This window comes from Chroicocephalus ridibundus, chromosome 14 (genome assembly GCF_963924245.1).
Source record: "Chroicocephalus ridibundus chromosome 14, bChrRid1.1, whole genome shotgun sequence".
Classification (NCBI taxonomy): domain Eukaryota; kingdom Metazoa; phylum Chordata; class Aves; order Charadriiformes; family Laridae; genus Chroicocephalus; species Chroicocephalus ridibundus.
Genome location: NC_086297.1, coordinates 12,155,878 through 12,169,777, shown reverse-complemented (window position 1 = coordinate 12,169,777; position 13,900 = coordinate 12,155,878). Strand labels below are relative to the sequence as shown.

The 13,900-nt window shown below is 59.0% G+C and overlaps 1 protein-coding gene across 1 annotated transcript in view; it reads left to right on the top strand.

The window, feature by feature from the left end:
* The window catches only part of NTN1 (netrin 1), a 116,891-nt gene that overhangs the window by 88,218 nt on the left and 14,773 nt on the right, over positions 1 to 13,900 (top strand).

Here is a 13,900-nt window from a genome sequence, read left to right as displayed (position 1 = left end):
GGGCGGCTCAAAGCCACCCTTATAGGTGGGCATCGAGGAAAAGGGACCTGCGGCGTCCCTCAGGTTTGCTGCCACTGGCATTCACACCACCCCAGCAAAACCTCACCAAGTGCTGTTAGAAGATGAGTTAAATCACTTGCTCCCACCACAGGTACAGGAGCTGTGCTGGAATTCCATGGCTCGGGCAGCTGGGAGCCACCTCCTTATTTCCAGCCTCCCGGCCAGCTTGTACCTGTGCATCCCTGTGGGAACGTGGTCTTTTTGGCTCCACATGTCCGCTCCCAAGCAGAGGCTGTGGGCCACTGTTCCCCCTGCTCACGGTCACATAAACGCTGTGATCATCACAGCCGCAACAGCTTCAAGGGAAAAGTGACATTAGGAAAGGATTAAATGTACCGTAGCTCCTTTTAATGAGCTGCAGCAGCTGGAAACAAGGAGTCAACGTCATGTGAGCCGCCAGCTGCCTCCACAACATCTGCGAGGGGTGCGACGCTTGTTTGGATAATGACAGCGTGGGGACGGGCCGCTGGCATTGCGCAGCATCTCCGGTCGGGACGGGACACGGGGCTGCTCCCGGACCCTTTCCCGAACGCTTATCTAAACCACTGGACCAGCTCCAGCCCCGGGTGAAGTCAGTGGCAAATCTCTCCCCGGCGTCAGACCTGCAGGGGCAAATGCAATGGGTGCTGATGGCTTGGCCAGTGAGAACCTGGCTCATCAGGCTGTGCTTGGGCACGGGCATGTGACCATGGCTCGTGGGCGGGCTCTTGGAGGGCTGGAGGAAGCAAATCCCACCCCACGCTGAAGTTCTTGTCTTCCCTCCTTCCCAGAGCACTGAGCAAGCAGGGAGGGAAGGGGGCAGCTTTGCACCTGGTTTGCATCATGGTCGCTGTTGGGTTGAACCGTCGTTGGAGGGTGGAACCTGCCCATGGTGTCTTGCCAATGTAGACTTGGCAGCTGTGTCAGAGGGGCAGGGGAAATGTCCCTTGAAACCCCATCACCCCCTGACTCCTATGGCCCTGGCCACCCTTGGGGTGATGACCGGGTCAGAGTCTTCCCCCTGTGCCATGGTTTCATCTTGGAGGTGGTCCCAAACCAACGCTGCCAACACACGTTGGACTTTGCAACCCTCCCAAATCTCAGGTTGTGCCCCAAGCACAGTCACCCCAGCAGGTCCAGGTCGCTGCTAGGCTGGGCTGGCTGGCTGGCTGGCTGGCTACGAGCCTCAGCTGCTGGGCATGGCACAGCCACCCAAGCTCCTCCAGCCTCCTGCCAGCCCCGGGGGCTGTGCGCCCCAGGGCGCTGCAGTGCCACGGGCACCCTGCCCGGCGGAGGGAGGGATGCTCTCCACCGAGCAGAGGGAGCACAGGCTCCTGCGGGAGACTGATCCTTGGGCAGATCTCCTTTATCAGAGGCAAACTGAAAAAAAAAAAAATACACCAAAAAACCCAACTTACTTAGCACCTTGTAAATTTAACGCAAAAGGGACTATCAAGAGACATTATATTGACGTTATGTATTGAGAAGGAAAAGCCTGAGGAGGTGTCTGGTTTCAAACTAGATTTGCCTCCAGACAACAAAGGAAATCACAAAGTTGTAACCCTGCAGAATTGCAAGCCGTGTACCAGCTAGCCTTAGGCATTTTGGGATTTGAAGTAGCGGCATGTCTTGGTAATCACCCGGCACTGATATTCAATGAAAAGGCCCGTGTGCGTGTGTGTGTGCGCACTCATGTTAGTACTCGCACATCTGGAGGGGATCGAGAGATCCCCAGAGAGGTCCGAAGGGCTGCCGGCCGGGCTGGGGAGGAGCTGCCAGGCTGTCGGGTGAGGATGCTCCCTGAGCCGGGGACGGGGCATGGCCAGGCAGAACTTTGCACTGATGGAGAGAAAAATCCCAGCTCGTCGCTCCGAGGAAGCGCTAACAGTGAGCCTGAGCTCCGTGGAGAGCCAGGAGCATCCTGCAGGCTGGGAATAAAGGACTCCACAGCTGCCTGCGGTACAATCGGGAGGCGAAATTCTCAATTCAGTCAACTCAGTATAAATCTGGGCTCGGTCTGGGGGTCTTCAGCTTTGTACCCATCCAAACAAGTAATTAATTCAGCCCTACATGGGTATTCTCTTGCTTGTCTCAGGCTGTAAGCAAGGTGATGGATTGACTGTGTGATTGATTGACTGATTGATCGGCCGCAGCATCCAGCTCCCTCCTGAAAAGAGGTTTCTCATGGTGATCCCCAGTGAATGGCCGTGAGCACAATAGGGTGAGGGGCTTCCAGGGAGGGAAATTCTAGTCACTTCAAAATATTTCAGAAAGTCTGGGGGAAAAAGAAACAACACCAAAAAAATAAATCACAAAACTTCTGCTGAAATGCAGATAAGCTTCACGCGCAACTGCATCATGCTCTTATAATACCATCACAGGGCTTCCTGCATCCCTTCATCCCTGTATCCCTCATTTCCCACATCCCTATATCCCTCCACCCCTGCACCCCTCTGTCCCCGCATCCCTCCATTCCTTCATCCCTCTTTCCCTCCATCCCCACCTCCCTGCATTCCTCTGTCCCCACATCCCTTCATCCCTGCGTCCCTCCATCCCCGCATCCCCAGCTCTGGGATGCTGCCACCTCAAGGACCGTCCTTCTGACACTGGGAGGACCTGGGTGCCCACGAGCCCTGGGCAAAACAGCCAAGTCACAAGCTTCAGGGCAAGGACTTGCAAGCCCAGCATCACTGTCAAACCCATCTTAAAAAAAAAAAAAAAAATTATGAATTTGAAGTGAAATGAATTGATTTTTCTCCCCTTCCTGGGACATTTCCAGATGCTGCTTCCCCTTGGCAAAACAAAGTGCTTGCCCCCAGCCCCAGCTCTCCGTTGCCATGTTTCCCCAGGAGCGGAAAGTCTGATCTGCCCCGGCTCTGGTTACATCCTGCCCCCGCGTCCCGCACAGCGCCCGCTCGGCCGGGGAGCTGCTGTCAGGCCGGGAATTTATAGGGTGACCAACGCTCCCGAAGACAGATGGTTTCCTATTAACGTATTTAATCATGTCGACTGCGGCTCTCGGCAGGGCTGTGTCCCCGGGGGCACTGGGAGCGGCAACCCTGCAGTTCGTCAGCGGTCGGAGGCTGGGGACACGTTTGCAGCGGGGAAGCGCCGGCTGGGGATGAAGAGCTGTCAGGGCAGGCACCCCGCGTCCCCCACGTCTCCGGGGGCTTGGCGCTGGGTTTGCTCCTGTGGGGAGCGGGTAGGAAACGTGCTGCCAGCCCCGGCTGCTCCTGGGAGCAGGGCGAGGAGGGTGAAGGGTGGACATGCCATAAATCTCCTGGGTTCCTGCGGTGTTTTCCAGTGCTTTAGTGTCTGGCACAGCTGGGCCGTCCCCATTTTGTCACCAGTGGCCATAGCCTGCCTGCTCGCTCCCTGTATATCAGGGAAAAAGTGGGATGCTCATGAGGCCGTGAGGTCTCAAGACACCAAAAATGGCTCATGCCCATTCCCTCCCATCCCAAAACTGGCAGCAGGCAGCTAGAGAAGCAGGGGACACTCTCACCCCCACCCGCAGTGGGGCTCGGGGGGTGTCTGGGGGTGGCAGAAGCCAGGGGTCCCAGGGCTGGACCGAACGAGTCACGTTGTGCCCCAGCAGCATCTAAACGGTGCCTGGACCCAGCTGCCGGGATGCTGCAGTGGGTCACAGCTCAAAACGGGGTGGCCGAGCATGACCGTCCCCGGCAAGGGCAGCTCCCGGAGGTGATGGGCCACCCTGGCGGCATCCTGCGGGGGGCTGGTGGTCCTGCCGGAGGGGCTGATGCCAGCTGCCCCTCTCCCCGAGCCCTGCTGGATGCTGGGGAGGCGGGAAGGGGACTGTGGGCTCCCGCGAAGCGCCGGCCCCACTGCTTTCCACCCGCTGCAGGCGAGAGGCTTTAATCTAATTACATGCTTTATTTGCGCCAATTTGTTTTTCAATCAATCTTGTTCAGCCAGAAGAAAGGAGGCTACTGCGGGCTCATTTGCACCTTCTTGTTCCAAGGGAGAGGTTAATGGCAGTTATCCTCGCTGGAGGTGCCTGCAGGGCTGCGGACCCGGCTCCCCCTTTGCGGGGGGCTGCTGGCCTGCTGCACGGGTGGGTTTCGACCATCTTTTCCCCCAGCACCGTGCAACAAGTCCCCAGTTCAGGCACAGAACAGCCTGGTCGCTGCCTGAGGATGTCTTCGACACACGCTGTTTGGTGAGGACCGGCGAGGTGCTGGCCGCCCAGGGTGCAGCGTGGGGCAGGCAGAGCTGCAGGCAGGGGTCAGGATATTCCTGCCAGGTGGTTCCAGGGGTTTCAGTGAGGTCCCAAGGAATTATTAGCGTCTACAGAGCACCAAAAACAACGAAAAAAAGTGAAAATAAGTCACCGCGCTTTTGCTGCCCAGACGGGCTGGCGCAGCTCGCTGTCGCAGCGGCTGTGCATGTTATGGGGCAGGGCTGTCCCCAGTGCCCCATGCACACACGTGCCGGTGCAGAGCGCTCCTGAGACTGCTCCGGAGAGCAGACCTTCTGGTCTGGTGCCTGGGCAGGTGCCTCTGCCTTTACACGTGGAGCAGAGCGGCCACAGACCCTCTGCGTGGCTGCCCCAGGAGCTGACGGAGCTGGGTCTCCGCTGATGGGACAAATCCCTGCCAGGTCCTGTTCCCAGGGCACACTGTGGGGACTGCTGCTCCAAGGCCAGGTTTGGAGGTGACCCAGGACAGAAAAAGTCACATGGCCACGTGGTTCAATGCAAGCCCATGCCAGGGTCTTGCTTTGCACAGACCCTCTGGGAGCAGACCCAGGCCCTCGGCACCCCCGTCCACAGGCTGCGAAGGGGACTGTTCCAAGCCTGGGGGACCGTTTCGCAGATCACACAACACGCGCAGCTTGAGCAGCCCAGTCCCAACTCAGCCCAGGTCCGAGGCTTGCAAGTTATGAGCCTCCCCAAAGCAGTTGCCAGCCATGCCGGAGAGATGGCCGGGGCCACCCAGCCAGAGGCACCAGCTGTCCTGCAGCCAGCCCCAAAAAGAAGAGCGCTCATTTGCGTGTTATATTTGCAAAGGGCATCACGGACAATAGCTGGGTCATTGCCAGGTGGGGGGGAAGAAGAGCCAACTTAGTCATAACAGACTCCCCTGCTCCGGTCAGCCGCCAGAGCCGGGAAGGGAAGGTGCTGGGCGGGCAGGAGGAGCGATCCCGCTGCTAAAGCGAATAACCTGGGAGGCATCCTCTGCCTTAAATTTGGTCTTATATTAAAGAAGCCTGCTCCGAGACAAAGACTCCCACTGGAGTCCAGCCCAAATTAAATTACAGCATCAATCCCTCGCAGTCAATGTGTGCTCTGCAAGCCAGATACACTGCAGCCCCTGCCGCTCATCCCACCGGGAGAAGCCCATCCCTGCTCCCTGTGCAAGGAGAGGACTATTCCAGAGCATCCCCTCCCGTGGGATGTGTGGTCAGTGAAAGCCAGGAGCTAGAAGCTCAGAGCAAGCATATTTGGCCAGCAGAGCTGGCACTCTCCGAAATGAGTCTAACAGCCATTCGCTGAGACTGATGGAGATGTTAAAATAATTCTTTGGGACAGAAGCAAGGGACAGCTTCAGTACTATGGGAAGCGAAAGAGGATTTCATGGTCATCTGGGGGAATATCCAGAAGTCCAAGAGCCAAAGGGATCGCTGTCGTAACCGCTATGGGCCAACCCTGGCACAGGGACATCATCTCCTGTCCTGCTGCTGGGCAGTGGTGGATTCACTTTGTCCCCTGTGTCACCTGGGAGCATGGCTTCCAGCTGCCTTCGGGATGCTTTGAGATGGCTCACGGAAGCGTTTTCATGCCCAGTTTGGGCACATCAAGCTGAGCCCATGCTCAGCCACAGAGCGGAGACGCGATGTTTCCATCCCTGCCCTCCCCAAAGGCTGGCTCCCCTTCTGCTCCATGTGCTTTTCCTCTGTGCTCCCAACCCAACCACGAGCTGAAGATGTCGAGTTGCTGCCCGTAAAGGGGGGTTGGAGATTTATTTCTGCAGCCCGAACAGTTTGGAGGAGCGTGCAGCCCCATGGGGATGGGGCAGCATGGAGCTCCGCGGGCCCGTGGAGCTGTAGGCTGATGCACATGTTGTCCTGTTCAGGGCTACAGGCTGTGGCTGTTCTTCGGGGCACCTGGAATAGTTCTGTAGTTGCTGGATGGGCTCAGGAAACATCGCGATGCAGACAGGACCCACCCTGGGGCTTCGCTTGAGAGCACCGTTGGCTCAGCAGCGAGGTCTGGGCATGGACCACGGCTGGGAGCTGGGACTCCGCGACTCCCATCGAAGGGAGGGTTCACTTGGGTCCGTCTTCAGCATCGCTGTGATACCAGTGATATCACAGAAATGCAGCAGCAAGACATTCTCCTTCCTCCCTGCGGGCGCTCGTGTGGGTTTTGCGGTGCCAAGCGGAAAGTCATATCCCTCAGGTGGGGGCAAAGCCCCCCCGGTACTTTGGGAGCTGTTAGAAAGCCAGAAGAAGCAGCAACGCAAGTGCTGGAGCGCAGGTTCGGGGCCTTTCCAAGCACAGATTTGCTTGAAGCTGGTGGGGACCTGGATGCTGTTCTGTTTCCCCACGGTCATCACTGCTCACAGCCCCAGCCGCGCCGGCGGCTCATGCCCCGGCTCCCTGCAGGGATGCCACTGCCCGCGAGCAGCGCCCGATGGAGGATTTCTGAGCGATAATGCTGGGGAGGAAGGGAAAAAAGGAAAGGAGGTGAAAGCTGGTCCTCGCCATGGTCAGGAGAGGAAATCAAACCATCCCCACTGATCTGAACTGGTGAGCACTGGGGGTATCTAGGACCCCAAGACAGACCCCCGTTCCCATTTCTCAGCCCCGCTCCCTCCAGCGATGGGCTCAGGGATTTAAGGATTTGACATTTGGACCTGCACCTTCATTTTGCGGCTCGGGCCGGTTGCACATCCCACCCGCTGCGAAGGGGAGATGGGGACCCCCGGACCCCCGCCCGCAGGGCCCCAGCAAGAAGCGCAGCCCCTCGGGAGCACGCGGGCAAACACCTCAACCTGCTGGAATGCTGAGGCCAAGCTGTCCCGGCTGGGTCTCCCCTTCTAAACCACGACACCTCCGCTTTGGATGTGGGCCCACAAAGGTATTTAGGGCCCTACCTGGGGGAAATCAATAGGAATTTAGCTGCATAAATTGGGATTAGAAATCTGAATCCCCTCGGGGATCTAAGCCTTATATCTGCGTTTCGAGTTAGGTACCCAGGCCAAGAAATGTGGCTTTAATCGTTCTATCATGTCAGAATCAAGGGGCCTTTAATTTCCGTTACCGACATGTGGCTTTCGCAGGGGCTTAAAGCTCATTTCGGAACTGCAAGCGCAGCAAGAGGCTGTTTCGCACAGCATCTTCTCGGGAAGACGGGCTCAGCACCCCAAGCTCCAGCTGCCAGCACCCCCGTCCTCCCAAACCCCGAAAGCATCGGCACCCCGACAGGAGCGGGGTGCATGAGCAAAGCCGGGGGGTGACCAGGGCCCCGGCTTCCCACAGCTTTCAATCTCATGCTAGCAGCCCCAGCCCTGCTCAAACCACCCCCCAAAATGAAGACATTCTTTAAAAAAAAAAAAAAAAAGGCAATTTTTGCAAAAAAAAAAAAAAAAAAAAGACAAAACAAAGAAGGTGTTTAGCTGTGAAAACTCTTTGCTCAGCCAGAGAATTAGTTATATCAAGGGGATGGGCTGAGCTGCAAAGCTGCCGAATGCTACGCTGACACATTTTACTAAGCTGCGATGGACACGAAACAGCCGCCCGCCACCTGCTCCCAGCCCTCTGCGAGCAAGGAGCGCCAACCGCCTCTTCCCGGCTCCCCTCCCGCTCGGCTCAGCCGGGAAACGCCAAAAGTTTCTGCTTTCCCACAGGGAAGCGGCCGGTGGTTCCCGGCCCGCGGGACCCAGCTGGGAGGTGTAGGATGTTCCCCCCCCCCGGCCCCCAACCCATCGGGTCGCGGCGCGTAAGGATGCGGTGATGAAAAAAAAGCCAACCCTAGGGTCTGGTTGTGCTTTTGGGTTTGAGTCTCCGAAATGGGGATTTGCAGTGAAATATTTGTGCAGCTGAGCAAACTCGGGGAGGGAAGCGCCGGGAGCGGGGGGAGGAGGGTGTTGGGATATCACCACTCCATCGCTCCCACACCACGGTGCTGTAGCCAGGGCTGTCGGAGTCCTTCAGAAGGGAGGTGGCCAGGCCAAATGCAGGCTAGGAGGGACTGGGAGAGGTTTTGGGATCTGGGGAGGGCAGGCAGGCGGAGAGGGCAGGTCTGCCCGGAGGAGGAGCAGGGCAGGACAGCAGCAGGGTGAGGACCAACCCTGGTTCTGCACCAGGGGACACCTGCGTCCAACCGGATGGGGCAGAGAGCTGGGGCTGACCCCATGCACCAGTCCTGTAGGACACCAAGTGGTGTCCACACCATCATGCCTGTAGGACCTGGGTGGACAAGACCTGGACACTTACCACCCCATGCTTCAGGCACCAAGGTGTTCCCCATCCCAAAGGGGGCTTCACTTTCTTCAGGCAGCCTCCTTTTCTTCTCAGCCTGGCCTTTACGTCACACTCTGGCATTGCCTTCCAAAAGCAGGTTACCCCGGGCTGATCCTCCGCAACCTCCCGGAGATGGGCGAGAGGGACCTACAGCCAGGACAAAGAGCACGTGCCTTAGGACTTCATAGGTTTATAGAATCACAGAGTGGTTCAGGTGGGAAGGGACCTTGAAGCCCACCCAGTGCCACCCCCTGTCCTGGGCAGGGACACCTCCCACCAGCCCAGCTCCAACCTGGCCTTGAACCCCTCCAGGGATGGGGCAGCCACAGCTTCTCTGGGAGCTCGGGGGACAAACTCCGCAGGAGTCTCACATCACGCGTGTGTTTCCCGTACACACGCAGGAGTCACTGGAACAGCATTTAGAGCACTCCAGGCTCCAGATCAATCCTCTCCTCCCACCCCTTCCCCAGCCTTTGAGCTTGGCTCTGCTCTCACCTTCAATCAGGGGACCGGCAGCTCAGCAAACCTTCCCCCAGAGCCTGAACTGCCAAAATGTCACTCAAGGGACAAGAGCAGGGTCTTTTCCAGGAGTTAAGCAGCATTGAAATAACACCCTGTAGCATCCCCTCCGCGCACTTTCCCTACGCAAGCAGCGATCTTGCAGCATCGCCCCACACGCGTAGCGCTGCTTACCAGCAAACACAAACTCAGCGCTGCGCTCCGAGAAATTGCATTTGCCCTCCCAAAGAGGCCCCAGAGGACCTCCAAGTCACCCAGGAGGCAGGAGAGGTCTCCACGTAGGAGACAAAGGAAATGAACTGGGGCAAATCCCCCACCCATGTAAATCAGCCCTGGCATCTGGTGATTTACACTGATTTACACCAGCTGCCTCTGGCCGCATCAAGTTCAATTCGAACCAGCTGAGGCTCTGGCACAGCCCGTGGGGTTGGGAGAAAAAGAAAGAGAAAGGGAAGGCGGAACAAGGGTTGTGTCAGCAAAAGCAGGGCTGGAGCTGTGTGTCTTGAGCTCCAAGCCCCATTCCAGGTTTGCAGCCTGGGAGCGAGGGAGGCTGCGGGGATGGGGTGCCGTCCTGCAGGGGCAGCGGGGTGGTGTCCCATCACCCCGCGGCCTCCCCGGCTGGGGAACGGTGCTGGGGTGGGCTTCTAGCAGGTCTGTAATCTCAGGCAGAGTAGAAATATCACGGCGGCGGTGTGAGGATTGGGCAGCTCAGGTGTGTGCATGAGCCGGCAATGTGCCCTTGCAGCCCAGAAGGCCAACCGCATCCTGGGCCACATCAAAAGAACTGTGGCCAGCAGGGCAAGGGGGGGGATTCTGCCCCTCTGCTCCGCTCTGGGGAGACCCCACCTGGAGCACTGTGTCCAGCTCTGGAGCCCTCAGCACAAGAAGGACACGGAGCTGTTGGAGCGGGGCCAGAGGAGGCCCCGGAGATGCTGGGAGGGCTGGAGCCCCTCTGCTGGGAGGACAGGCTGAGAGAGCTGGGGGGGTTCAGCCTGGAGAAGAGAAGGCTCCAGGGAGACCTTCCAGTCCCTAAAGGGGGCTTACGAGAACGATGGGGAGGGAGCGATCAGGGAGTGTAATGATAGGACGAGGGGTAACGGTGTCAAACTGAAGGAGGGGAGATTTAGATCAGATATTAGGAAGAAATTTTTCACTCCGAGGGCAGTGAGCCCCTGGCCCAGGTTGCCCAGAGAAGCTGTGGCTGCCCCATCCCTGGAGGGGTTCAAGGCCAGGTTGGCCGGGGCTTGGAGCAACCTGGGCTGGTGGGAGGTGTCCCTGCCCAGGGCAGGGGGGCTGGAACAAGATGATTTTTAAGGTCCCTTCCAACCCGAACCATTCTGTGATTCTATGTGTTCAGGCGTGTTTCTGCGGGGAGAGGTTGATGAAGAGACCACTCTTGTGAGTGCTCTGGTCTGAAGTCCAGAGCAATGGTTTCCATCTGGTTGCTGTTTCTTGGGGCTGGATCCCAGGAGCAGTGCTGTGGGGCTGGAGGAGGATCTGCTCTCAGTGGGCTCTGCCCGCCTGGCTGGTTGAGACCCCCTTGCGGATGCTGGGGCCAAGCCATGGGGTACACAGGTGGGAGCTGCCCTCCGCCCCTGCCCATCACTAGTGCTCAGAGCCAGCTGCTCGCCACCATCTGTTTGTCTGGCTTCGATTTGGCCAGGGGAGGAGAGATCTGCAGGCAGAGCTCCCGAGCTTCTCCCTGCTTGGTTGCCTACCCTTCCGTCAGCCCCTTCTGCGGATCAGCTGCTGCCCGGGGGCCTGAGGTGTAACAGTGGTGATAAATATCTACAGAGCTCCAGGACTGTTGTGCCAGAGGAGAACCATCATCACATTTATCATAACCGCGTTAGCGTCCTGAAAACACCAGCAATCTGCGGTTGAGCAGAATCGTGCCAGCTGCCCGACGAAGCAGCCCTATGGCCTGTCCCTTGCTCCACCGAGCAGGTGCGGGAGAGCATCCCGGGGTTGTTGGGTTGCCACATGCACATTCATTTCCCTTATAGACTTTTTCTTCCATGTTTATGGCCAGGAACATCTTACCAGCGAGTTGGATCAGGAATGTTTCTGTTCCCTGGGCTCGGTGACACCAGGTGGCCACATCCCACTGTATGGTGGCATCCTGCCACGTAGGCATGGCTGGGACTTTGCTAGCGACTCGCCATCATCTGTACTACAGTTTTTATGGAATATCCACTCTTTTCTCAGTGCATTTCAAGTTTTACTTGATGTTCAGGGTCGTGCTAGATGAGAAAAGCAAAGGGGAGACATCGGCTGCTGGAACCCCTCGGTCATCAGCTCAGCTCCTGGGTTTCTAAGGGCTTTGGGCAGGTTGTAGCTGGGCAATCTCAGCTGGGACGCTTGGAGGAGGAAGGTGCCCCGCTCCATTCATAGCATTTGCTTTCGGCCCTGGCTAGGTCATACTGAAAGAGCGTGAAGCCGTGTCTGACTGTGGGTGCCTCCCGAGGAATGGGAGCAGCAGCGGGGCAGGAACGTAGTGCTGAGATGAGGTGACTCCACCTGGCCGTGCTGAGAGGGGCTGGGGCACGCATGGATCACAGGTGTTGGGACTGAGGTGCTCCCTGGTGATCCTGGGATGCGTGGGCGTTCAGCTCGCTGGATTTCCTTCTCTTGTTGGTTCCCCGACTCAAGCTGCAAAAGAAGCTGAGGTTGGGTTGGGCTCTGCTGCCAATGGTGAGGGTTGGAACTGGGGCCCATGAGACCTCCTGGAGCATCTCGTCTCCACCTGAGGAAGCTCCCCGTGTTTCTGAACCCACCTCCCACTCCAGGGACACCTCCTGTACTGAGGCGGGTGAGCCAAGAGGGCGCAGAGCACCCAGTGCACCGTGTCTGCGAGATCTCGGTGCCCTCCTTGCCTCGGCTGGCTCTGAGCACCCACCACTGGAGGCCACTTCCTCCAGCATGGCCCTGTCCCAAAGCTGACTTCACACCAGCGGGGCTGCAAACGGAGCTATCACCAGGAAATGCTGCAGCTGCTATAGCTGTGCAGCCACCTCCCAGCCCTCTGCCTCAGTTTCCCCTCCCAGCCTGCTTTGTGTCAACTTCTCTAGGAAGGAACTGCTTCTCGCAAGGGCTCTTACAGTATGTAAGAAAAAGGTCCTGCTGAGGCTGTGGCACATGTCACCCTGCTGTGTGACACAGCCGTGCTAAAGGGGGACGCAGAGGGGGATGCCGCCCAGCTTCTCCCCCAGTGTTTCAGGTCCCCTGGAGAGGGTGGGGTGTCGCATGGGCGTGTGTGGTTCTGGTCTGGCGCTGCCGATGTGGCCTGGGGCAAGATACGGGCACCTCGTGTCCGCTGGCCATGGGGTACCAGCAGCGTCCCCCACTGTCCCAGCATCCCACCCTGCTCGCAGAGCCCTGGGGCCACGTGGTGGTGGCCTTTTGGCAGGTCTTCACACCTGCTCTCCAACGGTGGCTGTGGAGGAATGGTGGGCAGTTGGGAGAGGTGGAGATGTCCAAGGACTATCGCTGTACCAATGCCTCCTGCCACCGCCAGATGCGTCCCTTTTTCCCCCCAAATATGGGGTTTCTGTGGTGCTGGGGCCTCTCTCTAGCACCAAGGGATGTGCATGGACATGATGTCCATGACCCAGCCCCGATTCTGGGAGCTGGCATGGGGTGGCACATCGCCAGCCACTGTGGCGCTGCCTGGCCGTAGTGCCACTGGGATGTTCCCAGTGGTGGCTGGAGGGCACCGACCGCACAATGCCATTTGACAGCGTGATGCTGTGCAGCTGCATCCTGCGTGGGAGCAGCTCCCTGGGGAGCAGCAGCTCCTGGAGCAGGGCTCAGCATCCCTGGGGAGCAGCAGGTACCAGAGCAGGGCTCTGCATCCCTGGAGACTAGCAGTTGCTGGAGCAGGGTTCTGCATCCCTGAGGAGGTGCAGGCACGGGAGCAGGGCTCAGCATCCCTGGGGAGAAGCAGTTGCTGGAGCAGGGTTCTGCATCCCTGAGGAGGTGCAGGCACGGGAGCAGGGCTCAGCATCCCTGGGGAGAAGCAGACGCTGGAGCAGGTCGCGGCATCCCTGGGTACCAGCAGCTCCCAGAGCAGGGCTCGGCATCCCTGGAGACCAGCAGCTCCCAGAGCAGGGCTCTGCATCCCTGGAGACCAGCAGCTCCTGGAGCAGGGCTCTGCATCCCTGGGGAGGTGCAGGCACGGGAGCAGGGCTCAGCATCCCTGGGGAGACACAGGTGCTGGAGCAGGGCTCAGCATCCCCAGGGACCAGAATCTCTCGGAGCAGTGCTCAGCATCCATGGGGAGAAGCAGGCACTGGAGCAGGGCTCGGCATCCCCGGGGAGAAGCATCTCCCAGAGCAGGCCTCTGCATCCCTGGGGAGACGCAGGCATGGGAGCAGGGCTCTGTATCCCTGGGAAGCAGCAGCTCCCAGAGCAGGTCTCAGAATCCCTGGGGAGCAGCAGCTCCCAGGGCAGGGCTCAGCATCCCTGGGGACCAACAGCTCCCAGAGCAGTGCTCTGCATCCCCGGGGAGCAGCAGGTACCGGAGCAGGGTTCAGCATCCCTGGGGAGATGCAGGCATTGGAGCAGGGCTCGGCATCCCTGCGGACCAGCAGGTACCGGAGCAGGGCTCAGCATCCCTAGGGAGATGCAGGCATCGGAGCAGGGCTCAGCATCCCTGGGGACCAGCAGGTACCGGAGCAGGGCTCAGCATCCCCAGGGACCAGCAGCTACTGGAGCAGGGCTCAGCATCCCCACAGCCGCCTGGGTCCGTGGCTCAGCTCCAGCCCTGCCAGCCCCGGTGGCACTGCCAGGCTGCCGCGCCGGTGCTGCCAGGCTGCTGTGCCAGCGCTCCCGCCTGCCTGCCGCACCGGCCGCT